Raw genomic sequence first — 19,902 nt, forward strand, 5'->3', positions numbered from 1 at the left:
GCACGCAAGACTTTATTTTGGAACCGTTGTATGATGGATATATTAGACTTGCTAGCGGTTTCCCATAATTGGATTGCATATGACCAAATAGGCTTGAGTATAGATTTGTACAATATTATCTTGTTATCTAATGATAACATTGGATTTGAATAGGAAATAAGTCCAGGATGTGTCCGTTTGGCGAGTATGGATCTAGGTGCATACCAAGATATTTGGCTTCGTCTGCTTGTGAGAGTTGACAATTATTGATATAGATTGATGGACATGTTCTTCTACGGAGCACAAAAATTATATGACTGGATTTTATTTCATCGGCTCTATACACCATCTTTTTTAGCCACATTTGTAATAGATTTAGGTGTGTTTGTAGGTTAATTGTAGGCTGGATCTTCATGAGAGGCTAAGACTGCCGCATCGTCTGCGTATGTTGTCACAGTGATTATTTTTGTTGTAGGTAGATTGGCCGTGTTGAGAAGATATACTTGTCGACCCAGTACACTACATTGCGGAACTCCTGAATATATTGCATGTAAATAGGTATGTTTGTCGCTTTCTTTTACAGTAAAATGACGATCTGTCAGATAAGATTTTAATAGCTCATGATCCTGATGAGGGAGACGTTTCTTTAATTTAACTTGAAATTCCATATGCCATACTTTATCGAAAGGCCTGAGATATACCGAGGAATGATGTTGAACAATATATTTTAGCGTTTACGTCCATATTTATATTATTAACAAGTCTATGTACATGTCTGTGTACAGGTACTATGTAAATTATAGGCCGGTAAGACGTGAAATCTTCTGGTATTTTCCTTGGTTTGAGAATCATTATTATTTTAGCTTCTTTCCACATGCTAGAAAAATAATTAATTCGTAATATAACATTGAATATGAATGTTTATAATTTTACCCCCTTCTCTGATAGTTCCCGTAATATTTTTCCGGCAATTAGCTCACATGCAGGTGTATTTTTACAATTAATATCTTGGATTATTATTTCTTGAGCTTCTTTGAGGGTGAATTTTTTATGTGGTAAATTTATTTGAAATGGTGAATTAAAGAAGCTAGTAATATCATTTTCGTCATCTTGAGCTCAGATGGGAAGGGTTCAAAGACACTTTTTAAATACTTTGAGTACTTCTTATATTGGGCACATTATTAAACCTCCACGGGTAATAATCATTATAAAAATATCGATTTATATGGATACATATTTGAAAATTACCCGTATTAATATTCACAATGGCCGGAATATAAAAAGCCCCCATTTTACTTACCGGTTTTCGGTAAAACATCAGGAAAAAAATTTCAAACAAAATACAGTTCAACGATCGAATTTTATCCCTCCATCAGCTAGAGGAAAAACATGGGGCGTTCGGAAAAAAAAATAGAGGGGAAGAGAAAAAGTGACTGTTCCGAAGACATAATGGCAGCTTTATTTTTCATTGTCATGTCGTTGCTTTTTTGTTTCAATCACCCGCCCGATGCGGAAAATAAAATTCGAGTTGAAACAGACCTCTCGATAATATGGCCAATGTTTTGTTCGAATAATATGTCATCGGCGGGTACTTATTATTGAAATTTATTGGTAGTGCGGTTTTGGCTATTATATCAGGATGTTACATTACTGTAATATTAATTATTAGATTCGGAACAACGTTAAATACATAGGCAAGAGACAGTGATAATTTTCGAATGTTGAATGAATCTAAATCTAAGTACGCCACTCAACATTCAGCCATTATTTCTAAGTCGGTACCAAATTAATTATGTAGAAAAGATATACTCATATATATAACGAATTTTAAAAGATAGTTTTCATTTCAAATAGCGTATATCTGAGTGACAATTTCATGATACTCGTCGCAATAATATGGAATAATATTGATACATGTACAATAAATTAAATGTTGTATTATATTGATATACTATATATAATATTAAGAGTAAAATGTACTGGCTTCATAATAGATCAAGCTAAACTGAACTTACAAACTATCCAAAGTAGCAGTGAATTCTCATCATAAAGATACATAATATACATAATGCTTTTTGCAGTTCGTATATTCGTCTTCATACCAGACAATATTTTCGTTTCATTTTATTTCAGTTAAAACGGGATACAATGCTGTCTGATACTTTCGTATATATAAGTGATTCTTCCTGCAAAAGTCATAGCTTCTTTTGATAAATGTCAAATCGCTGCTTAATATTTGTGATTATTCTGGTTGAAAATATCGAGGCCAAATAAATAGTCAGTGAGAAACAGGTTACGTCTGTAATCAACGAAGTACTGGTGACCAATTCTTACCAGTGAAATGGGTTAGAGGGGTAATTATTGATATTAAATTGCTAGTGTTAGTATTGGAAATATTTTTATTAAGTTGCAGCTCATATGAACCCTTTATGACTAAAATCTCTCAAAATACGGAAAACAACACAATTTTGAATTCAACGAAAAGAAAGCGTCTACATAACTTGTTGAAAACGGTGAGCAGTTTTTTAATATAAGCATAATTTTACTGTTAGTATAGAATATATCTATAGAAAACTTAGGGATAGGCAGATAAGCAGCGGGAAATAAGTCATTAACCTAAAAAACTCTGTTAAGAAACATAGGATTTAAATTGAATAAAGATAAATACTTTTTTTTGGTATAAAATTTGCTTTTGTAACAGTTATAGTAATAATACTCATATTTGAATTTTTTATAAATTTGAATTATTTTTAATACATTTAAAAATACCGCTCGATCAGAGTGCGGTTTAAACGTTCACACAGCGCTGATAGATGGCACTAGGGTGATAAACAATGTAGGAATGTTCGTCGGGTCGGTAGGGAGGAATGAATCGCGGCTGTCGACGCGATTGCTTGTCTGAACTCTCACTAAAATTCTTAGAAGGAATTTGCACAAGAACTAAAAACACTGATTGAATAAAGCTTGTTTATTTTAACATTAAAAGATACATGTGGCCGATGGGAAAATTGACAGGATATTAGGTTAGGTAAAGGAAGTACGGTACCGCTGTGGAAGTAGTACATTTACAAGGGGGTGGAGAAAAGAAAAGAGAGCGAGACACCGTCGTGGTGGTCTTTTATAGCCTGGAGCTGCATGGTATCAATCCAACGGCGTTGCCACCCTTTGAACTTGTGGTACTTGAATGCGTGGTGGCCTAAAGTGTCGTTGCGGTCGCCACGTGACTCCCCTCCTAGTGGAACTGCCGTGGAACGTACCTATGTAGTGCAGGGTCCGGAGTGTACCCACAATCACGCAAACAAACGTCCAGAGACTGCTGATGAGATGGGGATCCCAACCTGACCGAGGAGTTTTACGGGATCAGCTGCCATCGAAGTTGTAGCAGGACGTCGTTCGTCTTGGGGCATTTCAATTTATTTGAGGGTACCTATAAGTTTGGTGCCTTACATGTCTTGTTTAGTGATGTTCATGTCTTGATGTTATACATGATGGGCTTCTGTGGTTTTCGCCCATCAGGCTAGTCTCGTGGGATGTCGCCGACCATGTGATGTTGATGGGTTCCGATCCACGTGCTGTCCTTCCATGCACGTGTCAAGCACCTGTCGAGTGGCTTATGTTGAGCTGATTTACCTGTTAGGCACTTTGATCACGTCGGGGTAACCAATTGTGGGAATGTCGTCGGGTCGGTAGATCGGAATGAATGGCTGTCGACGCGATTGCTTGTCTGAACACTCACTACCACTCTTGGAAGAAATATGCACGAGAACGAAAAACATTGATTGATAAAACTCGTTTATTTTAACATTGAATGATGCATGTGGTCGACGGAAGTACGGTAGCGCTGTGAAAGTAGTACTTTTACAAGGGTGTGGAGAAAAGGAAAGAGAGCTAGACGTTATCGTGGTGGTTTTTTATAGCCTGGAGCTGAATGGTATCAATCCATCGGCGTTGCCCACCTTTGAAATTGTTGTACCTAAAGTAAATTGTGTGTAAATTGTGGCCTAAAGGGTCGTGGCGGTCGCCACAACAACGATCAACGATACAAATCTAGAATACCTTAAAATGTCGTCACGAAAGTGTAAATATGATACTGATGCATTTTGTTATATATGTGGGCAATTTATTGTAGTTTGAGACGTAAAATATGAATTAAATACATCTCACGTTCTCTGTGAAGCCTACGAAGCATATTTTAACTGTCCTGTTCGGAATCAAGATAAGACATGGGCTCCACATGTTGCTTGTAATAATTGTAAAAGATGTTTGGAAGGTAATCAGCAAATTTTAATTAAATGGTGAATTAAATATAATAAACATATTAAATTCTGTTTCTATATTTTAGGTTGGTATCGAGGTGAGAAAAGGTCAATGAAATTTGCCACACCAAAAATCTGGCGAGAACCAAAAGATCACGTTCGCGACTGCTACTTTTGCATTGTGAATCCGAGTAAAAGACGTAGAGGTAAAAATGCAAAACCTATCGAATATCCTGATCTGGAATCCTCTTCCGCTCCAGTCGCGCATGATCTGACAGGACCAGTACAGGAGCCACCGAAAAAATTATCGCGGAAAGTAGGTAATCTATTAGTTCTCATAAAAGTAATTCCGATAAAGAGTGTTTACCTACACCAGAACCAAAACTTAAATTTGATAATTATTTAAATTTGCCGAAAAGTAAAGCAGAGCTTTTAGGCTCTCGCTTAAGACAGTGACTTTGTTTTAGACTTTGTTTTTGCAATGACATAAAAGGTATGTTCGAAGAAATTGACATACCTTGTGTTCCTAGCGAATGGCGTTTATTCATTGACAGCTCTACAAAAAGCTTAAAAGCTGTTTTATTACAGAAATGAATTCCCATCTCTTCTAATCTCTCAGTCAGTACATTTTAAAGAAAATTATGAAAGTGTTCAAATTTTGCTTGAATATGTAAAGTATCGCGAGTATACCTGGCAGCTGATTGGAGATTTTAAAATGGTGGGATTTTTTATGGGACTTACATAAAGTACAGCGGATATACAAAGTATCCGTGTTATTTGTGTTTACGGGATAGCAGAGCGGATGTTAAGCATTATACTCAACGGTCATGGGCTGTAAGAACAGAACTTGTGTCAGGAAAGAAAACGTAAAATTTGAGCCAATTGTTGAAGCAGAGAAAGTGTTAATGCAGCCCCTGCACATTAAGTTAGGGTTGATAAAACAATTTGTTAAAAAACTGGATCAAACCTCAGAAGCGTTTGAATACTTGAGGAATTTTTTTCCGAAATTATCAGAAGCAAAGGTTAAGGTTGGGATTTTTGTTGGTACGCAAATCAGACAGATTTTCGCCGATGAAATATATCCAACGCTACTGAATCCTACTTAAAAAGCGAGTTTGTTCAGTCGTTTTTAAATTTTTAGGAAATAAAAAAGCCGAAAACTACAAAAAGCAAGTTGAAAATATGCTAAAACATTCTAAGGTCATGGACTGCAAGAAGTTATTAAAAGTTCATATGTTGCATGCTCATTTAGATAAATTCAAAAATAACATGGGATTATATTCAGAAGGGTAAGGAGAACATTTTCACCAAGACATTATGAGCTTCGAACAACGTTAGCAAGGCCAATACAATGAAAACATGATGAGAGACTATATTTGGGTTTATTAAGGGATAGTACCTATGAACCTAAAAGAAAAAGTAAAAGCGTGCACTTCTAAATTATTTTCTGCTTTTTTGTAAGTTATTTTGATAGTAAACCTTAATAAAAATAATTAAAATGTTCATTTAAATGGTTTCATTTTCAATTAAAAATTAACACCACAGAGTTTGAAAAATATCGTTCAAGTGGTTTCCTAAATAAAATAGCAAACTTTTTCATGCCATATTTTTTTTCCCTCTAATTACGACCTGAAGAAGTGGAATTTAATGTTTTAAAGTCAAAGTCAAATTTTGTTTTGATCCCCGTAATCGACGAAGAGGTCTAGTGCAACTGGCATTGCTTTTAAAAGAATACATATTCTAAGTCCATACTATTCTAAAGTCCGTAATAATATTATAAGGAACTTGTTATTTGAATTCGTGTGCAGACATAGGTTATTCTAAATGGAACATTAGGCCACCCTTGGTCAAACGCTAATAAAGGAATGGGAAGTGAAAACAACAAAAGGTGATAGAAAAGAATAAAAGTTATCCCAACAAGTGGTCGGCAAGGGCTGTTAAGGAGTGGCTTGCAATGGCAAACAAAACAAAAGTTAAGTTTTGAAGGTATCACGTTAAAGAATTTAAAATTGTTAATTGATAATTATAAATAAAATGTTTAATTATGTCTTATGCAATTTATTTTTCAGTAATAGGCCCGAAAAAGATAAGACGCTCATGAGAGAGACTTTAGTTCAGATGTCTGAGCAATATGGTCACATAATATTTAATCAAATTGAATTGTTATGGGATATGGCAAAAAATACGTACAATAGACATGCAAGTTGAGAGCAATACACCAGCAGAAACTGTTTAAATATGTGGAAAGGATTGTCTACAATAACACCCTTCGGTTTGGATGAACTCAATTAGACACAAAGTCGAAGAAATTCACAAATGATGTAATTATGAGCTAGTGTTAGATTAGAAATTAACAGCTTAGATATTCACTTGAATGGTGGATCAGAATGTGACAGTGAATGAATGAAACTTTCTGGAAGTGGGATTATGATTCAGCATTGAAAATACCAAGGCAGGGTGATGAGAGTGGAAACAACTAAAGATGAGTATATAACTAATATAAGATAACTGTAGAAAATCGTATTGTATGTTAGAATGTGGAAGATTTATGTGTATTTATTATTTAATTGTTCAGAATATATATGAGAGAGACAGTAGTGAGATAGTAGTCAGAGAATGTAGTGATTAAATATAATTTTACCAAGAAAAATATATACAGGTATAAATATAGGGAACTGAAGAGAAATATAGTGATATTAGAATGATTTGACCAGAAAAACAGCAACGAAGGGTACAAGAAGTAAACATAAACATGATGTACACTTATTAATTAGATTGATTAAACCTTCAGAGGAAAAGATAGGTGGTTTAGAAAAGTTTTCAATATAAATATAATAAAAAAATCCAACCTACAAACAATTGTAGCTGTTTAATTAATTGTAGATAAAATCCTTCGATGATATATCCATTGGTGTACTATAATGTTAAAATAAATTATATTTTATAACATTTTTGGTACATTATTTTATTCATATTAAATTTTTATATACCAACGCTAAAATAAACTAAAATGTGAAAGTTATATGTGGCAACATTGCGACGTATTGACGTCATAAATTGAGAGGACGTGAGTTCACTGCTACTTTGGATATACATTCGATTCTCATCGTTAGTTAGAATACGATAGAAAAAAATTCTTTTTTATCTGGAAGCAAACAAAAGTGGGTTAGTATTTAACTGTTCAGAATATATATGGGAGACTATCTCTCATACTCATCAGTCAGAGAATGTAGTGATTAAATCTAATTTTATGAAGAAAAATGTATACAGGTACTAATATAAGGAACTAAAGAGAAATATAGTGAAATTAGAATGATTTGACAAGAAAAAACAGCAACGAAGAGTACAAGAAGTAAACATAAACATGATCTACAATTATTAATTAGGTTGATTAAACCTTCAGAGGAAAAGATAGGTGGTTTAGAAAAGTGTTCAATATAAATATAATAAAACAATCCAACCTACAAACAACTGTAGCTGTTTAATTAATTGTAGTTAAAATCCTTCGATAATATATCCACTGGTGTACTATAATGTTAAAATAAATTATATTTTATAACATTATTGTTTCATTATTTTATTCATATTAAATTTTTATATACCAAAGCCAAAATAAACTAAAATGTGAAAGTTATATGTGGCAACATTACGACGTATTGACGTCATAAATTGAGAGGACGTGAGTTCACTGCTACTTTGGATATACATTCGGTTCTCAACGTTAGTTAGAATACGATAGAAATTTTTTTTTTATCTGGAAGCAAACAAAATTGGATTAGTATTTAATTGTTCAGAATATATATGGGAGACTATCTCTCATACTCATCAAAAGGTGATTAGTCAGAGAGTCAGAGAATGTAGTGATTAAATCTAATTTTATGAAGAAAAATGTATACAGGTACTAATATAAGGAACTAAAGAGAAATATTGTGGTATTAGAATGATTTGACAAGAAAAAACAGCAACGAAGGGTACAAGAAGTAAATATAAACATGATATACAATTATTAATTAGGTTGATTAAACCTTCAGAGGAAAAGATAGGTGGTTTAGAAAAGTTTTCAATATAAATATAATAAAAAAATCCAACCTACAAACAATTGTAGTTGTTTAATTAATTGTAGATAAAATCCTTCGATGATATATCCATTGGTGTACTATAATGTTAAAATAAATTATATTTTATAACATTTTTGGTACATTATTTTATTCATATTAAATTTTTATATACCAACGCTAAAATAAAATAAAATGTGAAAGTTATATGTGGCAACATTGCGACGTATTGACGTCATAAATTGAGAGGACGTGAGTTCACTGCTACTTTGGATATACATTCGATTCTCATCGTTAGTTAGAATACGATAGAAAAAAATTCTTTTTTATCTGGAAGCAAACAAAAGTGGGTTAGTATTTAACTGTTCAGAATATATATGGGAGACTATCTCTCATACTCATCAGTCAGAGAATGTAGTGATTAAATCTAATTTTATGAAGAAAAATGTATACAGGTACTAATATAAGGAACTAAAGAGAAATATAGTGATATTAGAATGATTTGACAAGAAAAAACAGCAACGAAGGGTACAAGAAGTAAACATAAACATGATGTACAATTATTAATTAGGTTGATTAAACCTTCAGAGGAAAAGATAGGTGGTTTAGAAAAGTGTTCAATATAAATATAATAAAACAATCCAACCTACAAACAACTGTAGCTGTTTAATTAATTGTAGTTAAAATCCTTCGATAATATATCCACTGGTGTACTATAATGTTAAAATAAATTATATTTTATAACATTATTGTTTCATTATTTTATTCATATTAAATTTTTATGTACCAAAGCCAAAATAAACTAAAATGTGAAAGTTATATGTGGCAACATTACGACGTATTGACGTCATAAATTGAGAGGACGTGAGTTCACTGCTACTTTGGATATACATTCGATTCTCATCGTTAGTTAGAATACGATAGAAAAAAATTCTTTTTTATCTGGAAGCAAACAAAAGTGGGTTAGTATTTAACTGTTCAGAATATATATGGGAGACTATCTCTCATACTCATCAGTCAGAGAATGTAGTGATTAAATCTAATTTTATGAAGAAAAATGTATACAGGTACTAATATAGGGAACTAAAGAGAAATATAGTGAAATTAGAATGATTTGACAAGAAAAAACACCAACGATGGGTAAAAGAAGTAAACATAAGCATGATGTACAATTGTTAATTAGGTGGATTTAACCTTCAGAGGAAAAGATAGGTGGTTTAGAAAAGTATTCAATATAAATATAATAAATAAATCCAACCTACAAACAATTGTAGCTGTTTAATTAATTGTAGTTAAAATCCTTCGCTAATATATCCATTGGTGTACTATAATGTTAAAATAAATTATATTTTATAACATTTTTGGTACATTATTTTATTCATATTAAATTTTTATATACCAAAGCTAAAATAAAATAAAATGTGAAAGTTATATGTGACAACATTGCGACGTATTGACATCATAAATTGAGAGGACGTGAGTTCACTGCTACTTTGGATATACATTCGGTTCTCATCGTTAGTTAGAATACGACAGAAAAAAAAATCTTTTTATCTGGAAGCAAACAAAATTGGGTTAGTATTTAATTGTTCAGAATATATATGGGAGACTATCTCTCATACTCATCAGTCAGAGAATGTAGTGATTAAATCTAATTTTATGAAGAAAAATGTATACAGGTACTAATATAGGGAACTAAAGAGAAATATAGTGAAATTAGAATGATTTGACAAGAAAAAACAGCAACGATGGGTAAAAGAAGTAAACATAAACATGATGTACAATTGTTAATTAGGTGGATTTAACCTTCAGAGGAAAAGATAGGTGGTTTAGAAAAGTATTCAATATAAATATAATAATAAAAATACCAACCTACAAACAATTGTAGCTATTTAATTAATTGTAGTTAAAATCCTTCGATAATATATCCATTGGTGTACTATAATGTTAAAATAAATTATATTTTATAACATTTTTGGTTCATTATTTTACTTATATTAAATTTTTATATACCAAAGCTAAAATAAACTAAAATCTGAAAGTTATGTGCGGCAGCATAAATTGGGAGGATAGACATTCGGTTCTTATCGCTAGTTCATTGCTAGAATACGACAGAGAAAACTCTTTCGTTGTCTGAAAACGAACAAAATTGGGAAACGGTTGAAAATTTAAGTCAGTTCGTGTTGTAGCCATTTTTCTTCCTTCTAGATTATTCTGATCGCGTGTAAACCTTTGGAAACCACTGATTTATCAACTGATTAGTTATTTGAAAATTACTTGATAGTTTGATCAAGATTTTCGTCCCATAACTCTTGAAACTCATTATTTTCGATTTTTTTTTCTTTCAGGACATCAAAATCTTCTCTTCTAAATCACCATAGAGTTTTAAAAAGGTGTGATGGGCTTTTAAAGTATATTTCTTCAAATTAAACAACAGTATGTATGTAGGAAATCTACTTTTGAGCGTTTCATAATTAGTGTTTACAAAAACTCTGAATAATTCAATAATGTTAAATAAAAAACTATTATTTTACGTAGAGAAAAATTAAGACCATTGAACTTAAACTTACTTGGGTTAAGTTGTTTACATTAATATTTATATACAAGCGTCTAATAATTTCAAAACAAATATGTTTCAATTAATTAGCTGACCTTTTAAATTATGATTATTAAAATACTTTAAACTGGCTTATAACATTCCTGTTGTCTTTTTAATAAAGTAAATGATTTATCGTATTAATGTAACGGCCTAAAACAGGAAAGGTTAGGGTGAAGTTGCTATGGAAGGGTAATGAAAACTTTGGAATTAAATATGCAATTAATAATACACAGGGGAGTCATTTGGCGAGTTTACGCCTTAAACTCCGACAGGCTTATTGCTGCATTTGCTGAATTTTAGATTTAATGAAACAGTGTAACACTTTCTCGGGTAGTTATATGAAGTCTCTGAGCGAGGAAGATACAATGGAATTTTTACTTTATATCTGGTGTTATCCTTTAGAGGATATGTATTTTCAATAAATTATTTTCATTAAAATTTCGCTTTAAATGTGTTCTTGCATTAAATTCATAATTTTAATATCATCAATTTAAGTTAATCATTAATTTTAATAACAATATTGATGGTAAATATCATTAATATAACGACAAAATGATTTAAAATGTAATTTTATTTATTTCTTTATTACAATGTTACTAGCCAAATAACCTACAATTTGTCTTTACTGTAACCTAAAACTAGGTATTGTAGCGACCGCCACGTCACTTTAGGCCTCCACGCATTCACCTACAACAATGATTGGCAACGCCGGTGGATTGGTACCATGCAGTTCCAGGCTATAAAAGACCATCACGAGGACGTCTCGCCCTCTTTTCTTTTCTCGACCCCCTTGTAACAGTACCACTTCCACAGCGCTACCGTACATCCTCTACCTAACCTAATATCCTGTCAAATCTCCCGTCGACTGCATGTATAATTCAATAACGAAATAAACAAATATTTCTTGAAGCAGTGTTTTTAGTTCTCGGGCAAATTCCTTTCCAAAAATAGTAGTGAGGGTTCAGACAAGCAATCGCGTCTACAGCCATTCATTCCGACCGACTGACCCGACGAACATTCCTACAATTGGTGACCCCGACGTGATCAAAGTGCCTAACAGGTAAATCAGCTCAATATAAGCCACTCGACAGGTGCTTGACACGTGCATGGAAGGATAGCACGAGTAATGCAAACGGGACACGTAAGGCACCACACTTATAGGTACCCTCAAACAAATCGGGTCGCCCCAAGACGAACGACGTCCTGCTACAACATCGATAGCAGCTGATCCCGTAAAACTCCTCGCTCAGGTTGGGATCCCCATCTCATCAGCAGCCGTTGGGCGATTATTTGCGTGATTGCGGGTATACTCCGGAACCTGCATCACATAGACGTACGTTCCACGGCAGCTCCACTAGGAGGGGAGTCATGTGGCGACTGCCACGAACTCTTAGACCACCACGCATTCACCTAAAAGAAGTTCAATGGTTGACAACGCCGGTGGATTGGTACCATGCAGTTCCAGGCTATAAAAGACCATCAGGACGACGTCTCGCTCTCTTTTCTTCTTTGTCTTTCTCCACCCCCTTGTAACAGTACCACTGCCACAGCGCTACCGTACTTCCATTAGCTAACCTAATATCCTGTCAATTCTCTCGTCGAGCATATGTATCAATTATAAGTCGAAATAAACAAGTACTTCTGCAATCTGTGTTCTTATTTCTCGTGCAAATTCCTTCCAAAAATAGTAGTGAGTGTTCGGAAAAACAATCGCATCGACAGCCACACATTTCGACCGACCGACTGACCTGACGAACATTCCTACAATATATATCTAAGGAAACCTACGAGCCTTATCTTCCTCTCTGGTGTAATAATGTTTATGTATCAACACTGCTACGTTTTAACCCAGTTTGAAAAAGGAGGGGGTTGAATGTTCCGCTGTATATATTTTGTTTTTAATGTATGTTCGCCGATTTCTCCGTCAGTTGTAGATCGATATTCAAAATTCTTTTCTAATTCGAGGGAGTGCACTTTCGAGGTGGTCCCGTTGATACTGAATCAGGATCTGATGGGGGAAGGGGGAACATCGAGGAAAACGCTAATATATAATGTTATAAATAATGTATTTCCGGGTATAATGTTATTTCTGAGATGGGGTGACGGAAAAATGAGATGTGCATCGTTCAGTGCAAAATCCATTCAGTTTGCTTTATAAGCACATAAGACTGCGTAGAAATATTGTAGAGAGCTGATTCTATGGTGTAATGGTTAAAGCGTTTAGCTCCCAAACGGAGGTCGCAGGTTCAATTCCCTGCGGGGACAACCACCTTTTGTTTCTGTTTGGTTAAAACATTTGCCAAATCACCTAGGCTAGTTAGTGGACCCCGGGGCTTGAAGCGTTCCTTATTTTCAATCCTTGTTTCTTTATTCCTATTTTTCCTTATACGGGCTACACTTTTACTTGGTCTACATATTGAAATATTAAATAAATAAATCCGTAATTTATTTACTAAATATCTAACATTAAAAAGAGAAAAATAAACTATTTTTAGCAAAAAAATTTAAAAATTAAAACTTTTTTGTGCATAATAATCCTTGTAATAAGTATGTAAAAATAGACAAACTTATTTCATATATCTACTACACTTATTTTATATTCTACTATATACATACGATTTTGATTAATACCTATCTAAACCTATTTATCTATTTACAGTATTATTTTAGCTACTACCAATTGATCCTTTTGAAACCGGTGCCGAGCACAAACAATGTAAAAATAATTATATAATTTTGTGACATATACAACTAATTAAATTACCAACAAAACAAATCTAAATTAATATAACTGTTTGAGGTCGGCGTGTTTAGAGTGTTTAGAATAAACATTTCGTTTATACTAAAATAGGATTAGACCTGCAGTATTGTCTGTACGGTCGTTCCAAAAATTGCTTATTCCCATAAGATAAAATATTTTCATGTTAATTGACAATTTTTGTTTGAACACTACATGTTTTGTAACTAACACATGTGGAAGGATATTTCTTGAATTGGCAGAATTATCCCAAGCAAATTATTTATTTAACAGAAAAGGCAAAATATTAACAAGAAATAAGATAGTTTGATGTTAAATTGGCAATCTATTCGTAGTTGTGACAAGCACTCCTAGACATAGATTAGTAGAAATCAGGAAAAGCGTCGAAGTTCAAGCTGTAGTGTGAATAAATATGAATTGAAGATGCTTAGCCATGAAATATCGGAAAGAGTAACGATAAAATAATGTACAAAATAGTCTGATAAACCATAAAGTGAATTTGGATGAGATAGAGGACACTAAGTTTGGTTCAAGCATAGTAGCAAGAGTATGCTCGGAATGATAAGTCCGATCAATTATGAAAGTCCTTGAATAGGTATATGTTTAAGACATTATACGCAAGATTCATACAATCCCGTAATTAGGGGTTTACCACCTTGCGTTTGGAATAATATAATGCTTGCTCTAAAACTCTATTTCAATTAACTTTCTGACTCCTTTTCATTCATACGTCCTTTTTACACCCTAATATCATATCAGCCAACATCATGTGGACTACCTGACCAATCTAGATGAAGAAATGTAAAAAATGCAAATTACATGATTAGCTTTAGTACATAATTAATAACTTAATAATGTTTAGAAAATTCTCAACAGTTGTTTTCAATGACACTCAGCTTTTAACTAATAGTACCCAGGGATGAATCTTGACACAAAACTTCGTTGGAATGGTCTTATCAAAAAGGATTAAAATCGAATTAAAATACAAATAATTTTTGGTTATTTGGAAGAAAATCTAAATTATCCGTATATTGTAAGTTACTGCTATACAAAAAGATACTAAAACCTATATGGAATGGAATTAAGTTATGGGGATGTTCTACCAAAAGTAATATCAACACAAATTGTAAGTTACTCGGCAATGATATGTTAATAAATTTGAAAAATCTTATCTTTTCTACAAACTTCTATTGATCTTGTATTGATGTTTATATTCTATGCACTCTTCTGTCATTGGAGCGTCGCAATTTACCTAACAAGCAGCGCGGCGGTTCGACGAAAAGCTCGGTAAAATCAACCCACATCCGCGATTGGGAAAAATTCAATTTCGAAGATAATTATCTAAGCGTACGAATGGAAACGCAGCAAGAATCCGCACAATACCGTAAAAAGTATCACGTCTCGCTTTAAACCGCCAGTTCTGTTTGTTCTTTCCCCTTTCAGCGCCGGTTCTGGTTTTGGTAGCGGAGACCGGTTCCGTTCATTGGTTCGTTAGAACCGATAACAATGGTATTAAAATGACGCGATCTAGATACGGGAATATATACATTTTTGATTTAATAAATTCATGAGATTTATCGGGAATCTTTTCAAATAATCCGGATTTTTTTTAATATCAAAAAGTATTAAATTTAATATAAACCAGTGATCGGCCGGTGGTCGAAATTCGACATTTCCCCATCATCATCTTTCTTTTAATAGAGTAAGGGGAATAATTTAAAATGACATGTTAATATTACTAAAATTTTTTTGGCAATATTTTCAATATTAGATCAGAAATATATATACTATATAACATTAATTACAGCAACAAATGTCTGTATGTACAACAGGTCAATTGAAAAGTCGCCGGCCTACCATAGTAAAACACATTTTTTTGCCAAAATATTTTTTTTATTCAAGATAATTCCCTTCAAGGGTGAAACACTGATTATAGCGACCCTTCAACTTTTCGATACCATTTGTGTAGTACGATTTGTCCTTTGCTTCAAAATAAGCCTCAGTTTCGGCGATTACCTGCTCATTCGATGAAAATTTCTTCCTAGCGAGCATTTTTTTGATATCTGAGAACAGGAAATAGACGCTGGGGGCGAGATCTGGAGAATAAAGTGAATGGATGGATTTTGACATCATTTTCACTGACTTGTGACACGGTGCATTGTCTTGATGAAGCAGCACTTTCTTTTTCTTCAAATGCGACCTGTTTTTTCGGCGATTTCTCCCTTCAGACGGTCCAATAACGCTATATAAAAATCGCTATTGATGGGCCTTCCTTTTTCAAGGTAGTCAATGAAAACTATTCCATGCGCATCCCAAAATACAGACGCTATAACCTTGCCAGCCGGCTGTTGCATCATACAAAGTCACATATCGACGCAAAAACTCGGGTTTATTACGCTTGATCATCTTCAAACACTGCTCCGAATCATCAACTCATCGTTGTATTTGATCAAAAGTGAGCTCGCACGGCACTCACTTTGCACCGAGCTTTCTCATACCCAAATATTCGTGAATGATATGATATACAGGTTCATTTGATATCTTTAGAGTGTAATCCAATTTCAATTTACGGTCATTTAAAATTATTTTGTTGATTTTTTTAATGTTTTCGTCGGTAACAACTCATTTCTCACTCATTCACCACGTTTGAACTTAGCATACCAATACTTGATGGTTGATATTCCTGGGGCAGTGTCCGGAAACCCGGCGTCAAGCCAAGTTTTTGCTTCAACTGTATTTTTTCCCTTCAAAAAGCAATATTTTATCAACACGCGAAATTCGTTTTTATCCATTTTCTTCAGAATAACAAAAGTTGTTTCACTAAAAATGCTATAATTCACAAACTAATGATCCGACAGCTGTCAAATTCATACACGCATCTTTTGAGGGTTAGGGCTAACTAAAACATATATGGATAGTTCTAGTGTCAGGCCGGGGAGTTTTCATTTGACCTGTTACATAGCATTAACTTGGAGCCATGGATATTCGGTTTTACCATTGATGTTGCTGTATGACTACGTAGGCCTCATGATTTTTTCAGTTTGAATTACCATAATGGACACCTTTCCATCACCATTAACAATGCGATTCAAAGAACCTTTTCGACATTGCAGTTGTAGCAGTATTTCACACTCAACCAAATGCCTTTCAAGGTCTCTTGGTCTCAATTAATACGGCAGAAAATATACACGCTTTTGGACAATTTACATTTACAATTTACAGGGATAGGAAATGGTTTCTCGAATTATAATATACATATTCTTCTTGAGCTTCACACAGGTTACTATCCAATAATTCCTTCAAATCTTCATATTCAAATTGTGTTGGCTCTCCAGATTGCTCTTTGTATTCGGCATTAAAATCGCCAATTGTAAAACGTCAAAACTAGTGCTGAAGTCGATGGAACATGGTTTCCATAAGCTTCACACAGCATTCGATGACCATCAGCTGCCTTTTTTGCAAATGATTCAAAAAGCAAAATTGCAGCATTTACACGGCACATATTCAGACATTTTTAACACAGTGAATAAAGATTTGCCCACCCTATGAAAAAATGACACATACTGAGAAGTAAAGCCAGTGAGGTTTTAATATGAAGTTGGCTTCAAATGTACACGAGGCGATTTAAAAGAAATTTATAGGCTATAATAAAACTTTCGCTAATAAATTACGGTTTATTCATTATTAAGCTGAAAATATAAATAGCAATACTGGTAGTAGTAATAATTTTATACAAGTGACATATTCGTTTATATAACGCACGTAAAATTCACTTGGTGGAAACAGTTAAACAATTACATGTGATTTAGAAAGCAAACACGACGACTATCTAATCAGGACAGTACAGGAATTGAAATTCTGATAGACAGAACACATCGTAATTAGCACAAACAAATAAATGGAAAGCATAGCTAAAGAGAATACATAATCTCGATGGAAACTGTTAGATGCAATTCCTGTACAGTGGAAAAGAAAAAGCCGAAACTCTAGTAATTAAAACTTAACAAAGCTTTTAGTTACTTGAACATATTAATTGGTTTTTTGATTACTAGCCAACTGGTAGATTTTATGCCAAGAACCATGAATCCTAAAATACTCTTAAACACAATTATAATAAAGGCATAATAATGCTTCTCATGTACGGGGAATAGTTACAATATTTACTTATTAAACATTTGTTGAGCCACCATTTTCTTCTAAGGTAGCTGCAATTCTTCTTGGGATACATTCGTAAAGTATTTGAACAGTTTTCAACAAAATATTTTCTCACTCTTGCATCAAAACATCTGCCAATTTCTTCAATAATGTTGGAGATGGATACTAACGATTTATCCTCTTTCGAATATGGACACTAATGCCAAATGTTCGGCTGTATACTTGGAAATATCTCAGGCTTTTGATAATGTATGGCACGCATGCTTACAGGTTAAAGAAACTCTTCCCTCATCACCATTTTCAATTACACCATTTCACCAAATCATAACTCCGAGATAGATATTTCTTCCATATAACTACATTAAAAAATCAATACTGTGGAAACATATACAGATGACAAAGCCGTTTTCTCACGATCTCAAGATCTAATAACTACATCAAAGAATCTCCAGACACATCTCGATAATAAATAAACAGTTGTATTGAGGGCTGAAGACGACGTATTAAAGCAAATGAAACAAAATGTAATATTCACTCTGCTTAGAAGAATATTATCACCAGTGAAAATCAATAATTGTTAACTTTTCCAAGTTGAGGAAGTTAAATATATTATCTTGGTAAGCCTGTAGACCGATGCCTAACTTGGAAGAACCACATACTTCCTAAACGAACACAACTTGGACTTAAACTATATAAAATATATTGGCTTATCGAACGCAAATTCAAGTTTTCATTGGATAACAAGGTATTACTGTACGATCATTAATTAAGCTTATTTAGTCATGCGGATTCCAACTATGGTATATTATTGACGTTATGATTGACTTATAAATCAATTTTTTTGATTTCAGGTCATGCTGACAGTATCTTCCGACTAACTGGCCCTGTTGCGTGAATTTGAGTCTAATCTGCTTTACGTTTTGTTTAACATACTGTTTCAAATTTAACCTACCATCGAGATGTGTGCTGAGGTATTTAGATGATCCTGCATGTGGAATGGGGTATCCGTCAAGTGATATAATTAGGTTTTTGTTATTCGATATAACGAAAAGTTAATATGGGCACAAATTTAGAGCTATTAAGCTGTATTTTCCTGTCTTTAGTCTATTGCAGATCTTGTTGACTGCAACTTATTACCTTTTCTACAACCGTAGACAGGGAATATCTCTTGCCATAATAACAGTGTCGTCGGCAAACGTCCCAAGTACTGTTTCTTTTGTTATTAGGGTATCAGCAGTATAGAGCTGATACAGTAGTGGTCTTAAGATATTACCCTGCGGAACTCCAGCCAAAATAGGTTTAAGTGTTGAGAATGCCCTTTCATACGAGACTAAATTTTCTTTCGAAAAGATATGATTCAAGCGGTAGACAGTAATTTGGCGGTAGCAATTTCTTGTTCTGTTTCAATATTGTAGGGGGTATTCCTTTTCTTCGAATGCCTTCCCAACAGCCTCTGTTATTCTGTGCACGCGATTGACTGTCGAGTGATGATTTCAAAATCCAATAATTAACAATTTTAAAAATAATAATAAATAATTTTAATATCGTAGGTCGCAGCGAAATGGGCCTGTAAGATCCTACGATTATATATATTCGAGGAACCTTAAGGCATTCCGGAACATGCTTCAGTCTCGAGCAGGTATTGAATATGTGTATCAAGATGATCATAACTTTTCGTCACAGCTCCTTACTTTACCAATTCCAGGAGCCTTTTGAGACTGAGGTTGTTGTCAATTTTTGTGGCAACTTCCATTGGACAAATCAGATTTACAGCTATATCGGGCTGATGAATAAGATTTGCATCGATTGTAGATTTTATATCATTCGGTTGGAATATGTTCTGCGATTAATTCAGCTTTTTTATCGTTGCATCGAACCCATTCAATTCGATAATTTTTAATAGAGTACTCTAATAAATTATCTTTTAAAGCTCACGGTTACTTTTCACATATATGATTATATTCCCTAATCTTTTGATTTATATGATTACTAATTCTATTAATAATTGGGCGAGAAGCAATAAAGAGAAGGCCGACATTTTCTCAAAACACTTAAAAAATGTTTTTAAACCTTTCCAGTCTCAGTCACATAAAGATGGCG

The 19,902-nt window shown here is 33.5% G+C and overlaps 1 protein-coding gene and 1 pseudogene across 2 annotated transcripts in view; one reads left to right on the top strand and one right to left on the bottom strand.

Moving 5' to 3' along the window:
* wake (ankyrin repeat and fibronectin type III domain containing protein wide awake) overlaps window positions 1-19,902 on the bottom strand; it is a 429,559-nt gene that overhangs the window by 287,177 nt on the left and 122,480 nt on the right. The window lies entirely within an intron of this gene.
* LOC143199235 (uncharacterized) lies at window positions 4,042-12,303 on the top strand (annotated as a pseudogene).

Source organism: Rhynchophorus ferrugineus, unplaced genomic scaffold (genome assembly GCF_030347505.1).
Source record: "Rhynchophorus ferrugineus isolate W39M unplaced genomic scaffold, kcgeb_rfMv2 rfM1, whole genome shotgun sequence".
Classification (NCBI taxonomy): Eukaryota; Metazoa; Arthropoda; class Insecta; order Coleoptera; family Curculionidae; genus Rhynchophorus; species Rhynchophorus ferrugineus.